Here is a 16488-nt window from a genome sequence, read left to right as displayed (position 1 = left end):
ACTGAAAGGAACAAAGCAGCAAAAATACCTTGTGAAAGACACAACTTCCTTTGGGTGAGTTTTCAGAATTAAAAGTAGGCTCAGAATATTCCAGCTCCAGGGGCATCACTCACAGCTCCTGCACAGCCCCAGCTGAGGCACTCAGTGAAACCCTCATGGAGAACCAGGAGCCAAGGGAGCCAGAATTACATGGCTGAAACCTACTCTAGGCACAACATCTCATTGCTGTATCAATTCTTAAGGTTTGCACAGCTCCATCTTCCTTCCCACATCAAAGAATTTCTCTGATGATTTCAGATAGTGATTTATTTTCTGATTTGAAACTACTTTCCATCGTGAAATATCTTTCTATTTTAAATAAGTGACTGCCTTGTGATCAAAACTGAAAGCTGACACCTCTTTGCACCATGTTTCCTCCAACATATGTAGAAATTTCTTAACCTTTTGATCTGCTGAAAAATTCTAAAATATGCTCTCTTTGGGTCACACATAGAACAACTTTTCTCAGATCTTCCAAAAATATTTGCACAGAACACTCCCCCTTGACCTAAAAGAGTAATTGGATTAACTGCTAGCAGTAATAGGCTGTTATCCCCTGCAAAGACTACCCAGATAAGGCTGCATTTAGATCCTTGTGGATAATACAGACAAAGGCACAGACATCAAACATTTGTTGATGAATGCTGCTCAGAATGCATCTCCTGTTTCCCTGTGGGAGTGGCAGCAGGGTTTCTGCAGAGAGCCTCATGTCCCAGCTGTGCCAGGCATCCTGTGCCACCAGGTACCCTCTGCCAGCCTGTGCCACCAGGCAGCCTGTGCCACCCTCTGCCAGCCTGTGCCACCAGGCACCCTCTGCCAGCCTGTGCCAGCCTCTGCCAGCCTGTGCCACCAGGTACCCTCTGCCAGCCTGTGCCACCAGGCAGCCTGTGCCAGCCTGTGCCAACAAGCACCCTGTGCCACCAGGCAGCCCTGGCTGAGCCCTGTCCTGGCTGAGCCCAGCCTTGGCTGCTCAGGGTGCAGCTGAACAGGAGCTGCCAGGGCAGGGACAGGGCTGAGGGGCACCCTGCAAATTGCACCCACTGAGTACAATTTGCAGGGTGAGGAAAAGCCCAAATTTACTGAGGAACAGCCCCAATTTATTGAGGAACAGCCCCAGGGTGCAGAGCCAGCACCTTTCCCTTCCCAGCCATCAGGAGCTGTGGTTTGCCATGCCACACGTGCCCCCTCTCATCTGAGCTCTGCAGCTCAGCTCAGTGCTGTGCTTGTCCCTGAATGAAGGAATGAATAAATGAGTGAAGGAATGAACAAATGAAGGAATGAATAAATGAAGGAATGAATGACTGAAGGAATGAATAAATAAAGGAATGAATAAATGAAATGAATGAAGGAATGAATGACTGCACGAACATTTCTTCCCTGCCTGTTCCGAGCTCTGCTGCTTTTCCCATCTGCTGAACCAATGCAAGCTGGCTGCTTTCCAAGCAGGTGGGCTGGGGCATGCAGCACAGCAGACAGACAGTAACAATGCCCAGGGCACCACTCCTCTTTGTGGAGTGTGAGTTTGGGAAGCTGCAGGCACTGGGAGCACTGGGAGCACACCAGTGCACAACTGGGACACTGCTGGGCACCAGGGCAGGCTCAAGGAGGGCACTGGACAGCAGGCTGGCCTGGCCAGTGGCAGAAGATGAAGCACCCAAACTGCACAGCCATGAAGAAAGGATCTGGCCTTGGGATGAAGCTGTGCTGCCACCCCAGCTGCTGGAGCAGACATTCAGACATTTCTCCTTCTGCTCCACCAGCACAGGACAGGAGCACCATGAACACAGGAGGAGAGGGACAGCAGACAGATGGAAATGTGAGCCTCACTCACCCCTGCCTACCATAACCCCCCCTCTGACCAGCTCACAGGGAATGTAAAAACCACTGTGACAATTCGTGCCACAGTGCACTCACGTTCTTCACTGACAAAGTCTGGCAGCAAAGCAAGGAGAGTGGCTGTTTCTAAGAGAACGTCCTGGAGGAGAGGTGAAAATCAGGCATGCAGGGGAGAAGGCGCCAGAAGACCTGCTAGAAAGGTCCAGGATGAGTGGGAAGCTTGCAGTTTTTGAGAGCTTTGCACAGCTTTAGTTTGCTGCTTATGAAGTATTAGAAAGCTCTTGTGTATCGTAACTTTAATGAGAATTTAATTATTAATGTAGCCCTATTTGGAGCTAGGAGAATAGTTTCAGATTATGAGGGAAGTAGAGAGAAGTGCCTTTTTTCTTCCTATTTATGGAGCGTTATTGTCAACAGCTGGGCTACAAAAAGAGACAAACTTCCCTAGTGTTGGGAAGAAAAAAAAACCCAAAGCAACAAAAACACAAAGGAAGAACTGAAAAAGATCAGAATCCTCCAGGAAAAGCAGCCTGAAAATGGCAACAAAATCATCAAAGAATAGACTGCATCCCTCCTGGAAGTGTGGAAGGATGAGTGCTGCCTCTGGGAGCAGGAATGAGCAGCAGCTCAGAGGCTGGCACTGGAGCTGCAGCTCCTGGGCATCTCTCTTGGAAGAGGCACACAAGAACAGAAGCACCATTCATAAAAGGACAGGTGGCACCTCCCAATTATTTGCCCCATTTACTGAGGATTAACAAAGGGAAGGATGAAGAAACTGAGTGCTTTAAAATTCACACTCATTACAGAAAGAGCTGTGCAGAGAAATGGCCTCAGAGGAGATTTCTCACAGGAAAGCACAGAAAACTCTTCAGCAGAAGCCAAAATCCTGGTGTGCCATGGAGAGGTGCAGAGAGTGCTCTCACAGCCCTGGGAACAGCAGAACCCTGGACCCTGCTGGGCCTCAGCACCCCACCCAAAGGGGCAGAGAGCTCTGCACAGCAGAGAAATCCTTTCAGAAAAGAAATGGTTAAATTTCATTTAACCTGAAATTAACATTGCTCTTCATTTAAAGGTCAGGAATTATTTTAACAGGTTAAAGCTTAGGCTTATGCAGACAGGGTCCCTATATACAAACACATGTACACAAACTGTAAAACAGTCGAATGAAGGCTGCAATATTTTCTCACATTGATTTCTTAGACTAAACTTTGGTTATGTTGAATTCCCACCACAGGTGATCTTGCACAAATCATTTGATGCATACCCCAAAAATTTACCCAGCAAGTTACACCACGTTGAAAAATCCACTCAGCTGTAAGCTCAGCGTGGTCATTCACCCACCAGGAGAAGGCTCTGCCTACCCGGGCACTTCTGTTCCCAGAGTGCTGCCTACCCACTGCAGCAGCCCCTGCTGGAGCAGCCCCCAGCCCCGCTGCCCGTGCTGGGCCTGAGTAACCACCCAACAACCTGGCACCCAGCAGCTCCCTCCCCATCTGGGGAAATTCCATCCCCTTGAGCAGCACTGACTGAGGAACAGCACCCACAGCACCCATTCCCCGTGCTGGGCCTGAGTAACCACCCAACAACCTGGCACCCAGCAGCTCCTTCCCCATCTGGGGAAATTCCATCCCCTTGAGCAGCATTGACTGAGGAATAGCACCCACAGCACCCATTCCCCGTGCTGGGCCTGAGTAACCCACCCAACAACCTGGCACCCAGCAGCTCCCTCCCCATCTGGGGAAATTCCATCCCCTTGAGCAGCACTGACTGAGGAACAGCACCCACAGCACCCACAGCACCCATTCCCCCTCCCCTGAAATCAATGCACTGCATTTCAGAGCCTGCACTTGACACAGGTTTAGAAGCTGTACTTGAAAGTGTTTTCCCCTCTCCACACTCACCTAAAGCCTCTCAGACTCTGCAGAAAGCCATGTGTAATTGTGCCATCACTGTTGCTCACAGTGGCTACAACACGCTGCACACACACAAGGGTTTCGCTTTCTACTGCCCATCAGTTTAACCAGCAACAAGACAAATCAGCAGAAGCCTAAACAGCCTGCTTTCCTGTTACTGCCTAGCCTGATGATCACCTGGAGAGTCCAAGTAGATGTTCTGCATACTGAGATCCTTCTCAGCCTCCCCACAACTTTCTTTTGTACGCTGCCATGGTGCTCCCACACACTGCCCAGCACCTCTGTCCTGTGCTAGCAGCCCAAGCACAGCAGAGCTAAAATGGCATTACTGTTTTACTGCAAGTGGTGCTGTTCAGTTCCTGAGCCGGCTGCTGGATGCTGTGAGGGCAGGTGAGAGGGGAGCAGCAGCAGCAGCAGTCACACAGGGCAGGGCTGGCTCCCTGAGCAGCCCCGGGCAGCAGCTGGGCTGCAGGGGCACGGAGGGCTCTGCTGGCACCAGGGGCAACAGGGCAGCTGGCACAGGGGCAGTCAGAGCCCCAGCAGTGATGGCTGTGGCACGGGGGTGGCTGTGCTCACACCTGTGCTCACACCTGCGCTCACGCTGCTGGCACTCTGCAGCCTGATCCAGAGGCATTTCAAGGCTATGCAGAAAAGAGTTAAAACCCAGCAGTGTGCTCAGTCAAAGCAGAAACAGCTCAGCTGGGTGGCTGTGGCCCAGCACATCGTGGCCTGCTCAAACAAGGCCAGCTGGGCAGTCACTCCTGACTGACACGCTGTCACCGAGGGGAAGGACACGGCGACAAGGGCACAGAACAGAAATGAAATGCAGATCTCTACAAAGCAGCACGCATCTCCACACAACCTGCCATGAAATTCGGATGTTTGCTCAGGCGACCTCCGTGCCTGGGTGCTGCCACGCTGGGAGCTGCACAGCCATCTGCACCCACTGCCAGCCTTGGCACACACCTGGAGCCTGCCAGGAGCTCCTGCTGCTGCTCAGACACGCCACAAACACCCCAGGGGCAGTGCACCGTGTGCAATCAACTCCTCCAGAAACCAAAGGGCAAAACGATCACAGAAGGTTGTTGTGTTGGAGCAGAAGTAGCAGTGAGGTTATTGCCTTTGTGTATTTTTATCCTACATTGCATAATATGCTCGCATTGATGTTCAGCACCGTAAATGACATAAAAAACAACCCAAGGCAGTAAGCACAGCAGAGCTGAAGGAAAAAATCCTCACATTTCACATTCCAGTGCATGAATGCTGCAGTCCTCCAGCTTACAACAGTCTATCAAAGTTAGCAAAGACAAATGTGTGTCTTAGAAAAAAGACATTGTTTCAACACTGAGCTATAAATTAGCTTCTGGTTTTCAGGAGCTAGTAAGTGATCCTTATTCTACGACCAGAAAAAGCCACTCTGTTCAAACTAAGGACATTGCATGCTGCATATGTAGTTGGGGAGCTGCCTTGGGATACCACACTCACTTCTGTACCTCTTTGAAATCATCCATATCAGAGAAAAGTCCCTGTTTTCTGTCATTAGCGTACTTATGCCAATTGGGACTCTACAGACCTCCAAAGAAATTAAACCAATTATTCTGAAAGTTGATTGAAAAACTTTAAAACATTGGAAGGATGTTACTGCGGTAAATGTCTGAAACGTGGATTTACAACAACTCCAGTTAAACAAAAAACTACCAAGAAAAGCTTCAGAGCAATTTGCAGCAGCTGAATATTTGGCCCAAACAACTCTCAGAATACAAATTCTCAGTGCTGGGGTACACAGGGCCTGCAAACCCTGCTGTGGGCAGCTCCAGTTTGCAATCCGTGCTCTCAGCACCACTTGCACCATTCCCAATCACCAGTGCCAGGGTCCTTCCACTGCCCTGCACACCACATCAGCACTCTCAGTACTTTTAATACCAGCCCCAAAACCCCACTTGCATCTGAAGTGACTGCAGGAAAACAATAAATTAGTTTTTTAACAGCTAACTTTTAACAGTCTCAAATAATTAATTTAAGAAACAAGGTCTTTGCAGGTTGCAAACAAACCCACCTTTCCTCTTACCTTTAAGTTCACTAATCTGGAACTTCATTCTACCCATGCACTCTGCTCCTGAACTGAAAATCTAAAGAGCATTTCACAAAACATTATTAGCATTTTAGTCTCTATCTATTAATGTCACAACAGACACACAGCTGCCAGAGCTCTGTGCTGCTGCTGCATGCCCCTGCTCACCTGCAGGCTCTGGAGAGGGGACCCAAGCTGCAGGTCAGGGTGCCACCCAGCCCAAAGCAGCCCTACCTGTGCCAGTGCCCTGTGCCAATGCTCTGTGCCCAGCCCGGAGCAGCCCTACCTGCGCCAGTGCCCTGTGCCAGTGCTCCATGCCCAGCCCTACCTGTGCCAATGCCTCTGTGCACAGCCCCAGAGCAGCCCTACCCGTGCCAGTGCTCCATGCCCAGCCCTACCTGTGCCAGTGCTCCATGCCCAGCCCTACCTGCGCCACTGCCCTGTGCCAGTGCTCTGTGCCCAGCCCGGAGCAGCCCTACCTGTGCCAGTCCCAGCCTGGAGGAGCCTCGGTGGCAGAAGGAGCAGCCCCTGAGCTGCTCTGCTGTGCTCAGCTGTGTGCAGATGTGGGATGGAGCTGTCCCACTGCTGTGGCTGCTCACCCCGGCCTCCAGGGATGACTCACTGTCACTCACTCACATTAAAGCTCCTGCCCATCCTCTGACTGGGGCTGTTCTGCAATTGTTGTGTCCCACAGTGAGGGCTGGCATGGGCTGGGCTCAGCGCTGCAGCCCTGCCAGCTCAGGCTGCTCAGCCCCTGCTCCTGCCCCTGCCCAGCACAATTCTGCTCAGCTCAGGCTGCTCGTGTCCTGGGCTCAGCCCCTGCCCCTGCCCAGCACAATTCTCCTCTCCCACAAGGTGAGGCAAGAGAAAGGAGCTTCCCCTGGCCATACCTGACACTCCAGCACTGAAGCCTCTCTCCAGCAATGCTCTGCATGTCACATATTAATGGATCCTGACTAACAGCTTTAGCTGCACATCATGTCTAGACAAAGTGCCCTGCTGTGGGCAGTGGCCTGGAAGGGCACTGGAACAGCTGTGGGGGAACACAACACAAACTGTGCTGCTGACAGGTTGTATGCACACTGCTGACAGGCTGTATGCACACTGCACCTCACCTGGTTCTTCTCCAGCAGGTGACAACAATGGCAATTTCACTGAAGGTTTAGCCAGAAAGGGGCCAAAGCCCAGGCTGGCCAGAGAACCAGGAACAAGCCACGCTGTCCCCAGCCTGGACATCAGGAAGAATTTCTGCCCTGGGAGGGTGGTGAGGAACTGGAAGGGGCTGCCCAGGTTGGTGCTGGAGTCACTGTCCTTGGGGATGTTCAAGAAGCAACGGGCATGACACTCAGTGATGTGGGCTACCCACAGGGACTCCATCATCCTGGAGGTCTTCTCCAACAATAATGACTCCATCACTGTATGAGAGGCTGGGGCTGCCCCTGGACCCCTGGCTGTGCCCAAGGCCAGGATGGACAGGGCTGGAGCAGCCTGGGACAGGGGAAGGTGTCCCTGCCATGGCAGGGGTGGCACAAGGTGACCTTTAAGGATTCTTTGTTCATCACTCAATACCCCGAAGAAATGAAACAGAAGACCGGAGGGGAAGCAGATAAAGTTGCACAGAAGATGTTGATGGACCAACGTGAGCAGGCTCTGTGCAGAGCCCAGGTGTGCTCAGCAGTGCCCATGGCTCACTCTGACTGTACAGCTGCACCCAGAGCTGGCCACAGCTCCTGCACACCACAGATCCCTGCACAAAAGGGACACAGCTGCAAAGCCACAGTAAACTGATGCTGGGAGCAGAGAACAGGGGCTAAAGAATTTACAGCCCACCAGAGCCTCCACCACCTCTCAGCAGCCTCAGAGCCTTCCAGCCCTTGGCTGTCACCTGAGAGGTGAGCACTGTGCCTTGACACAGAACTGCAGCACTGCTTCCCTTCACTGACACGAGAGCATTTAACTCCCTTTCAGTGCTTCATTATGCTCCAACACGCTGTGCTGCCATTACAGCTTTAAATATTTACTTGACATTATCTTGCATCTGGCAAATGTATTCTGATACTCCCCAGCAAGTCCCATGCAGGATTAAGTTCTCCACTGGTCTTTGCACAGTAACAGATCCCATTTTATTCCACCACTGCAATTCTCTCCAAATCAGCTCTGCAAAGTCCAAGAACTTTTCCAACAATTCTCTTAAGACAGATGAGATTTGCAGGCACCAGACCAATTTCTAAGTTCCTACAGCAGTTAAGACTTTTCCTGCCTCCTCCTCATTTTCTGTGCTGCTCAGACCCCACAAAGACTGCCTGTTACTCTGTCAGTGCTGCCAATCCATGTGCACTTTCTCCTTTATTCTCTTATTGTTAATGAACTACTTCATGTTGCAAATTCCTGTATTTCAGACAAAGTGCTGTTGTCACAATAGCCCTGTACGTGAATTATTGTAACTAGAATGCATTCATAAAGAACACATTGAAGGATTAAAATACATTGGGACAAACCCAGTCCAGCCCTGCCCATCCCAGCACAAACCCAAACCTAACCCTGCCCCATCCTGGGACAAACCCAACCCAAACCCAGCCCAGCCCCATTCCGGGCACAAACCCGAACCCAAACCCAGCCCTGCCCCATCCCGGGCACAAACCAAACCCAAACCCAGCCCTGCCCACCCCGGGCCTGGCTGGCTCTGCAGAGCCCCAGGAGAGCTGCAGGGCTCCAAGCTGATCTCAGAGCCGTGCAAGGACACCTGGCTCTCACAAAGGGAGCAGCTGACCAGCACAAAGGGCTGCACAGCCTCCCCCCTCCCAGGAACTCTACAGACGCTCCAGCACAAAGCCAAGGAACATTCTGAGTGTTTCTGTCACCTTGCTGTGCCCCTGAGGCTCACACTGCAGGCAGGCTGCTGTGCCCACATTCCTGCTGCACTCCTGGTGCCATTTTCCCAGTTATTTCCCATGGAGATACCCAGCCAACAGCAAAACGGGGAGTGGGAGCTGCCCAAGAGCAGTTCTGTCTGTTTGTAGAGAAGTGAAAACCCCAAAGAACACTTTTCTCTCAAGCTGCAATGACCAGGCAAGCCCATGTTGTCTGGCCAGCCCCAGGCTGCTGTCATTGAAACACCCCTGCAATGGTGCTGTAATGTACCAAATGTCAATGTAAAATGCAAACCCCAGTTCTGAGAGGGCTCAGAGGGAATGCAAACCCCATTTCTCCTGGGAGGGCCCAAGGAGCTGCTCCCCCAGCACCCCGACTCTGAGCTGCAGCCCCAGGTGTGCACAGAGCCCATCCCTGCTGGCACCCCTGTCCCAGGGCACAGCACACGGGAGCTGTGCCCAGCACTGCCTGCAGCACACTCACATCTATCTCCTTCACACCCAAACCAGCCACTTTCAGCTTTATTTCTGGCTCCCTGTTCCTCACAGGGCCCCGAGGAGCTACTCAGATAAGGCTTGTGCAGCCTACCCAAGGCTAAATCACCTAAATGCACACCTCCAGCTCACAGCACTTTATTATTGCTGCTGCTGCTGGCATATGGAGAGCTTAGATGAAAACAAGCAAACGCTGGGTAAAAACATCCCAGAAAAAGCTGAATATTTATGGCTTGTACCCAGAAACCTGAGTGGCAAGTGGATGCTTCAGGTAGAGATGAAAGGAGTGACAGAAGAGTAACTTTTATCTATGCAGTCTACATTTAATGACTGCAGGAACATTTGCAGATGATTAGGGCCAGCCTAAGTGCTCTGTTGTTCCTTTATTCCATTTCTGAAGAGTTTGGACTTTATTTATTATTTTTCTTCTTATTTTTTTTTCCTTCCTCCCCCCATAGCTGCAACTAAATATAATTTTTGGCTTTTAAAGACCTATTTCCATTTATAGAATCCAGCTGACAGGCTGGGGATGATGTTCCCTAGCTGAGGCATCTGCCTCCTTGGCACAGGGAGGGATGATCACGCCGGGTGCATCTCTGGGCATCTCTGCCAGTGAGGATGGCAGGGCTGAGAGCAGCCTGGCCCCTCTGGGTGTGCAATGCAGCTCAGCCCCACTGCCCTGCCCAGACAGCTCACCTGAGGGCACGGGCACAGCCTGGCATTGAACTGATGGCACAGCTGCGCCCTGTCACCCTGCCAGAGACTCCTCCACAGGCAGCCACAGCCCCACCTGTGTCCTGGGAGAGCATCTGCCCTCACCTGAGCTCACCTGAGTGCCACACTGAGGGGCTCACCTGTCCTGGGAGAGCATCTGCAGGCACCTGAGCTCACCTGAGTGCCACACTGAGGGGCTCACCTGTCCTGGGAGAGCATCTGCCTCACCCGAGCTCACCTGAGTGGCCGCTCTAGTGCCACTGGGTCCTGGGAGACAGTCTCCTGAGTGCCCCCTGCTACCTGAGCCCTGGGCCACACTGAGGGCTCACCTGTCCTGGGAGAGCATCTGCAGGCACCTGAGCTCACCTGGTGTCCTGGGAGAGCATCTGCCCTGAGCTCACCTGAGTGCCACCTGCTCACCTGAGCTCTCCTGAGTGCCACACTGACACCCAGACGGGCACCCAGAGCACTCCCATGACAGGCTGTGTGGATGTGTCTGTGCCCACCCCTCACGCAGCCTTGTCCAGCCCTCTGTGCCCTGCTCTTGCTGCTGTGTCACCTGCTCCGTCCCCCCCATGTGCATTCCTTTCAAAACCTGGCCAATTCCTCACATTTCCTCTCCTTCCCTGCCTGCAGAAGTGGAAGAGATCACCCAGATGTAATTTCAGCAAAGAATAAATCCCTCTATCAATGGTGCTGCCCTGAAAGTCAGTAGATGGAAATCTAAATCTGATTTTCAGCTTCTACAGCATTTCTTTCCATAAGACCATTAAACTGCAGGCTCAGAGTTACAGCTTAAATCATGTCTCTTTGCAGACAAGTCTAAGCTCCAAACAATCAAATTGTGATTTATAATCTGTTGTTTTCACTCAATATATCATGTCTAGCAAACATTGATTTATATGTAAGATTAGACTTTGTGGTTGTACTTTCCAAAGTTATTCAATAATAGCAATCATAACCAACAATTGATAGGTAATTTTTCTAGTATACACAAATTAATCTTTGTTGATTTGACCTTAAATTACCAAAGTTTCATGACTCATTTTCCCATACAAAGTTGCAGGTTGGTTTGGTTTCTTGGTCACATTACTCTTCCCCTCCATCTTGTCCTTTGGCCATTAAATTCTTTGCTCATATCTCATTCTTTCAAAGTTTACTTCCTTTGTGTATTTGGTAGAAATGCAGACTTGCCTCCCTCATTTTTACCGGGGCGTTTGAGCTCTGATTTTCCTGCGAAGCATCTTCTCATCTGTTAAATTCTTTCAGCACATCCAAAGCTGAGATCCCACTCACAGAACAACCTCACACTGCCAGTGCAGGGCAGACAGGCAGCCCCTGTCCCTAAGGAACCATTCCACAATTCCCACCCTCTGCCTGTGCCTTGCCCTGGAGGTTTCTGTTCCCACCTCAGCTCTCACAGCCTGAGGGCAACTGTCCCAGCCCTGTCCTGAGCCCAGATAACCGGCCCAGATAAAGGGTGACTGCACTGAAGCTCCTGCCCTGGTGTGGAACACAAACCGTGGCTTTGGCCTGGTGGTTCCACGTGTGGAACACAAACCATGGCTTTGCTGTGGAACACAACCCATGGCTGTTTCCCCCAGGACAGGCTGGCTCCAGCCCAGCAAACCCTGAGCAGGCTCCTGACACCCAAAGAGCAGCAGGACCATGACATGACCGGGGCAGGGTGGGCTCCCCCAGGGGCTCAGCTCACTGCCATTACCATTGAAATAAAACCTTGATGGGAAGGCCACCTGTGGCTCCATGTGCAGAGCCAGCACCCTCACCAGGGGATTGTTATTTCAACACCTGTCTGCTGGACGTGGCTGTTTATTAATAGAAAGGATCACACGCAGCCTGAGGTAAATTAAAATTCCAGTTCTCTATTCCGTGTCATTGAAGAATCTGCCAGGCCGTTGTTTGATTTGGTTTCTAGCAAAGCAGCCTAACAAACTTCCTTCCAAGCCATTAATTCAGATATGCAATAAGCCTAACACAACTGCACTGGCTCATTACAGCAATTTGAGGTAACCTGACTCATTAGAGCAGCCACCATCCATCCCCTGTGAGTGCAGCCTTGTTTTCAGGCAGCCTCAGAGATGACCTGCTGTGCCAAATGCCTCTTCTGTCTCAGGAAAACCTCAGGGAAACAGCAAAATGGAAAGCCTTCATTTGCTCAGGCTTTGAATTCATTCACATGCAAGAATATTATAACATTCTGAGCATCTTTTTTTCATCCAGAAAAGGATTATTTAACTGGATGAAGGGAAATTCTTCAGTAAAGACAGTACCATGCTGATAGCCATGCAGGACACAAGTTTACAGATAAAACTGATAAGCTCCCTGCTGTATCTGTTGGAAAGGACAGTTTAACCATTCAGGAAAGCAAATTCAGGAAGGACAAATTCTGAGTGTGCCGTAGCTAAAATAATAAGAACCAACCTGTGACCTTGGTACACAGCCCAGGCTGCCATCAGTGCACAAAGCAGCTGCACAGAGCTGCTGCCCACACTTAGGGAAAACCATAAAAATCCTCCTGTGCTGAATAAAAAAGGACACTAAACGAAGGTACAAAGCCAACTGAGGCAGCACTTAGCCTTTGAGCAGGGACATTTACAGGTGTAGCAGTCATCAAGCTCAGGATAATTAAGCCTGGCTCTTGAACTGCATCAACCCATTCAGTGGCTGGAGGTGAAGCACAAAATCCTTGAGTGAGACTAATTTGGAGTCCTCCAGCAGAGGAATTAAGCAGCTTAATACAAAGCACCTTCCATGGACTTAGCACACTTAAAGAAAGACTTGTTCACCTAATAAAGGGAGGCAGGCACACAGCAGACTTTGACGCTCTGCTACAGTAAAACCAACTACCTAAAAACAACAACAATAACAAAATCATCTCTGTGCACGTTTGCTGTTTCCTAAACAAAAATCTGGTTATTCCAGGTCAGGTTCACAGCCAGCTCTGAATAAAGGGACCTGCACAGCCAGCACCCACAGCAGGTGCTGCTGCTGGCTCCTGACAGCCCTGCTCTCAGTGACTCTGAGCTCACAGCACAGGGACAGGTTTGTTAAACTGGATCCATTTGTTTGTTTTCATTTCAAGCCACTATCTCTCACATACCCAAGGCACCAGAGCTGGGAGGAGCACCTGGAACATGCAAGGAGGGCTCTGGGACTGGAACCAGAGTTTTCCTGCCCTCAGAGTCTCACATTTGAGCTACAAAACCTCACTTTATCTGGGAGGGACAGCACATCCTGAGTCCTCCCTGTGTCCCTGTGGGCTGGCCTGGCTCAGGCTCATCTCTGCTCTCCCTCCCTCCCCAGGGCAGATCCCTCCATGTGCCACGGAAAGGAACTGACTTTCACAGGGAGGAGAAAGGAGAACTTCATTCAGTAACTCTCTTTCTGAAAACACTTCTGAAGTTCTTCCTCAATTCTTTTTTAGAAGCCTCCTGGGGAACCTGCTAAATAATTACCATCTCTCTCTCATTTTGCTCCCGTAATGTGAACACCTAATCTATTCCGTGGTTACTCCTATATTACAAGAGAATGACACTGCAGTGGGGCTCCAGAGAGAACGTGCACATTCCCTCCCTCTGAGCCCCCTGCACGGGCTCTGGGTGGCTCAGTCCCATTTCTCACCAGGGCTCTCTGCAGCTCGGGAGCCCCGGGGGAACACCAGAGGAACCGGGCGGGGGTGACAGCAGAAACTGCAGCCAGAACCGGCCTGAGCCCAGAACAGCCCTGTGGGGTGCAGGAAGGGGCTGAGGGGTCCCAGGGCAGGAGGGGTGCTGTGAGGAAATCAGGGAATACCTGGGAGCCAGGAAGAGGTGCTGGCACAGCCCTGTAGGCACAAGGCAAAAGAAACAGCTCAGGGAGGACAGAGCAAAAAGCCTGTCCCAACAGCCTGGCCTGGGGTTTAACCCATGGCACAGGAGGAGGAGAAAGGGCACCCCATCTCCTACCCTGGGCTGTGGCCCTGCAGCATCTCCCATTCCATCCCTGCTGGGCTGGCAAAGAGGATGCAGGAGAAAAGACACCACATCTCCTACCCTGGGCTATGGCCCTGCAGCATCTCCCCTCTTCATCCCTGCTGGGCTGGCTGCATCCATGGCAAAGAGGACAGAGGAGGAAGAGGAGAAAAGGCACCCCATCTCCTACCCTGGGCTGTGGCCCTGCAGCATCTCCTATTCCATCCCTGCTGGGCTGGCAAAGAGGATAGAGGAGGAGAAAAGGCACCCCATCTCCTACCTTGGGCTATGGCCTTGCAGCTGCTCCCCTCTCCATCCCTGCTGGGCTGGCTGCATCCATGGCAGGGCACACTCTGTCCCCCTGCCACCCAAAGCACGTGTGCCCCAACAAAGCAGCACTGAGGAGGCACTGAGCAGCCCTGGAGAAACCCAGAGCAGGAATGCCCAGGGAACATGAACGTGTTCCAGCCCTCATGCCCTCGTGCCTGCAGCGTGTGGGCAGCAGCAGGAGCTCAGGCTGCAGGGCTGCCTTGGGAGCTCAGCCCTGCAGATGGAGGAGCCTCAGCAGGGTGTGCTGGAGCTCTGCCTCAGCTCCCTGTGTGAGCAAAGGGTACAAAGAGCCCCCTGGGAATCAGCATTTACATGGCATTTGTGCCTTGCTGGCTTGGGCTTTATCCAGGCTGCTCCAGGCAACATATTTGTACTTGACTGGACACAGCCTTCCTAATAACCATTACTGTTCCTGGTCATTGTTAATGAGTTGATGCAAGGCAATTTCACTTCCTTCCCCCTTCAGAAAGAATTTATTAAAAAGATCTGTATAGGAATAACAGACTCATAATCAGAGAAGCCACATGCCATGATCAGAATTAAAGGAGCCATCTGTTTCTTCACAGTCATGCACATCTCAAACAAAAAGTACACACATGACATATGTCATTACTTCCACTTTCCTGACAGAAAATATTTGCCATGATTGCCTCCCACAGGAGCGCAGGGAGCTCCAGCACCAGCCTGCAGTGCTGCAGGAACCCTCCCACCGAACCTCCAAGAGTGGATTCAGGCTTTAGCTCAGCCTCAGCCAACCCAGCAGAGCCTTTCATGCCCCTGTGAACCCTTTGCAAACTTATTTTGCACAAGATCTGCAGCCAGGGCTTGGCTTGCTGCTGCCCACCACCAACAGGAGCTGCCCTCTGAGCTCCACACACACACTTGTGTCTTTCCATTTAAAAGTCAATTTAGGAAATTGCACTGTTCAGTGGATGACATATTTTCATGTCAATACGTTGTACGATGCAATTTCCCCCCCCTCCATCTAATTCCAAGATGCAGTGATGGAAATGCCCCAGACACACTCCAGCAGGAGGTGAGAGTCACCCTGGCCCTGGGACACCTGGGCAGTGCCCTGCTCCCCCTGCCCAACACACCAATGACAAATGTTCTGGAAAAAGCCTCTCCTGAAACGTGGTAGAATTCTTCCACCTAAAACGTCTCCTCCTCTTTTCCCTGCCTTGCCTCAGCTCAAACCCTGAGGAGTTCAGGGCTACCTACTGTGCCCTGAGACACTGTGAAAGGATTTCTGCAGAAAAATCAAAGAGTGGCTTAATTTAAGTTTGTCTGACCTGGGCTGTTACCCTTGCTTTCAGTTATGGAAAACCTTTAAATAGGAACAGCAAAAAAAAAAAAAAAAAAAGAAAGTAAAAGTTGTCTCTGGTTCTTCAGCTTTTCTCTCTGCAGGCCTGGATGCTTTTGCTGTAAGGTGCTCATCAGAGGCCAGGAGAAAAGCTCTGAAGTTCAATCACAGGAGCTCTGCAGGGGATTCTCCCTCCCCCAGCTGCTCTCCCTGCAAATCCCCACTCCTGAGCACAGACAGGTATTTCATTATGGCACCACTGTGACCCTGAGATGGTCTGTACATTCCCCAGCTCATGTCCAGGGCTCATGCTACAGCCCTGTCCCACCCGTGTTCATCCATGCCCAGCTCAGTGCACAGCCCTGTCCCACTCATGTTTATCCATGTTCTGTTCTGTGACCCCTGGCATTATTCTGCAGGACTGCACACCCGTGGCAATCCCTCCTCTGCTGTGATCACCTATGGAATGCGTAATGATGAAAGATGTTATGACGAGAAAGATCCTTAATTCAAACACTGTATTAACACCACACTTTCAAAGTACATTTTTAATAAATACACACACACACACATATATATAGTGCATCTATTTTTTATCCAGCCTTCTAAACACAAACTTGTAACCAAAGGTTTGCACTGGGGCTACCATCAATACCAGATTTGTGTTTCAGAAGCACAAAGTCAGGACAGACTTCACAATTCCCATCCTCTCCCACTCCACAACCACATTCCCAAACAGCTGTGTACACCAACACCTTATTTAAAAATAACTGAGTTAAGGCTCTGCTGAAGAAGAGGGCAAGGTGTAATCAAGATTTATTGGTATTTCAGCTGTCCTTCTGCACTTTCACATCATTCTGCCTTCTAACAATTACACTCTACTGCAGGGTGCACAGACAAATATATCCATGCTGAAAATGCCTCAGGGACCCTGCTAAGGGTGCCA

General features: G+C 50.9%; 1 protein-coding gene across 4 annotated transcripts in view; it reads right to left on the bottom strand.

Moving 5' to 3' along the window:
• FGF13 (fibroblast growth factor 13) overlaps positions 1-16488 on the bottom strand; it is a 182788-nt gene that overhangs the window by 85332 nt on the left and 80968 nt on the right. The window contains exon 1 of one of the 4 annotated variants that reach the window (XM_064712768.1): positions 6339-6642. The exons of the other annotated variants lie outside the window; for them this stretch is intronic. The gene's annotated coding sequence lies outside the window, so the exon portion shown is untranslated. Of the gene's footprint in view, positions 1-6338; positions 6643-16488 lie in introns of those variants that run through there. 4 annotated transcript variants of the gene reach the window in all.

Source organism: Zonotrichia leucophrys, chromosome 4A (genome assembly GCF_028769735.1).
Source record: "Zonotrichia leucophrys gambelii isolate GWCS_2022_RI chromosome 4A, RI_Zleu_2.0, whole genome shotgun sequence".
Lineage (NCBI taxonomy): Eukaryota > Metazoa > Chordata > Aves > Passeriformes > Passerellidae > Zonotrichia > Zonotrichia leucophrys.
The sequence above is the reverse complement of the archived record's forward strand: the minus strand, read 5'-3'. Positions and strand labels throughout refer to the sequence as shown.